The sequence below is a fragment of the Chenopodium quinoa genome, unplaced genomic scaffold (genome assembly GCF_001683475.1).
Source record: "Chenopodium quinoa cultivar QQ74 unplaced genomic scaffold, ASM168347v1, whole genome shotgun sequence".
Lineage (NCBI taxonomy): Eukaryota > Viridiplantae > Streptophyta > Magnoliopsida > Caryophyllales > Amaranthaceae > Chenopodium > Chenopodium quinoa.
Genome location: NW_018744388.1, coordinates 5,028 through 6,580, shown reverse-complemented (window position 1 = coordinate 6,580; position 1,553 = coordinate 5,028). Strand labels below are relative to the sequence as shown.

General features: G+C 44.9%; 1 long non-coding RNA gene across 1 annotated transcript; it reads right to left on the bottom strand.

The window, feature by feature from the left end:
* On the bottom strand, positions 1-1,345 carry LOC110696852. Its single transcript, XR_002506405.1, has 3 exons — positions 990-1,345; positions 484-909; positions 1-398 (listed from the first exon to the last, which is right to left on the bottom strand). It is a non-coding gene; the product is annotated as an uncharacterized LOC110696852 (long non-coding RNA).
* Positions 1,346-1,553: the final 208 nt, after the last annotated feature.

Sequence of the window (1,553 nt, the reverse complement as noted above, 5' to 3'; positions counted from 1 at the left end):
ATTTAGTTTTTCCCGTGTACACCTACCTTTTCTATGTGACCTTGTATTGTTATTGCTATTTTTTTTCCATTTATTTAATTTTCATATTCTAATTTATATCTTGCATGCACACTAATTTAAAACTTAAAATAATAATTTTAAAAACTAAAAAGATAATGTCAAATTCTAAAAACTTAAAATAAAAATTTCAAATGTTACAAACTAAAAAGATAATGTCAACTTTTACAAACAACTATGATAATGTACAAAATGTTCATTTAGTAATCCCTTTGTGACGCCCACTGCCACTGCTCAAGAGCCCGTTCCATATCATCAATCGTCGTTCTGCCTAATGCATCCGTCATGCTGTCTCTTTTTTCAAAAATTATGTGTGCCACCTGCATCATCTTTCTCATCCACTACACACAACAAAACACATAAAATTCAATAACGACGTATTATAAGAAAAAAAAAACACAACAACAAATGTTTTATGAGACGTACCGCATCCATGGTAGTGGCCGGTGGCACATCATCATCATCGGCGTCGTCGCCATGGTGGAGGTCTCTGATCAACCTCGGGTGCGAGTGTCGGTTGTACCACTCCATGTAGTGCTAGTCACACATGGCAGTCACCCTAGTTAGCGGCCGCAGCAGCTGCTCAATCCATATGCGGGCAACCATCGGAAACTGCTCCCACGTGGCAATCATGCTTGCCGGCCATTGGACGACGTACTCCTTCGACGATGCAAATCGGACCTCCTTACTAGGCCATGCTGGTGGAGGAGGAACAACTTGGACAAATCCAAGCTGGCGAAGACAGCGCTGCGGCATGTACGCCTCTACGATCTCACGATACTGAATCAGTCCTGTGTACAGGGTCCTAGGTACCCTATTACTAGGGTTTTGGCCGAAAGGCATCCAGTTCACCTACACATTTTTGTAAATTAGTAAGATTCATACAATAAACGCCTCAAACTATAAAAGTAGAAATAATTTAAACACTTTACCTCTAATGGGGACATCCTATCAAACGATAACCGTATCGATCGCAGGCGGTCAATGGACTTCTTCTCGACTCGCGGACTCCACGCACAGGGACGTGGCTGGCCATCCCCAATAGGAACTGGGTTGCGGTGTGGTCGAAACGCAGGAAAATACTCGTATATCCAGGTCTGTAACAACGTCAGACATCCAGTGATACCTGCCGCATCAGTCCGACTTGAGAATCCTAATTGCCGATACATATACGCCAACGTAGCGACCCCCAATAAAACTGGCCTACTCTGTCGGGCTCACACGCGTCAACTATGTCGCGTGGCCTGAGCTTGTTTCCGCTCTTATCCGGAAAACAAGGTACACCCGAGAAGAAGAAAAAACAAATGCAGCCAGTTGTGTGTCCTGCGTCCTACGTGCAGTGGGCCGGGTGCAAACATCGCTGCAAAACGGCTACGATCTTAACACCGTCGTGATCCCACACACCAAGTGCCGCTGTGTACAGCGCAGCCCTATCCACCGCCAACATCTCCGCTAGTAAATCTGCCTGATCCGCATCAGTGACAACAGATGCTCGG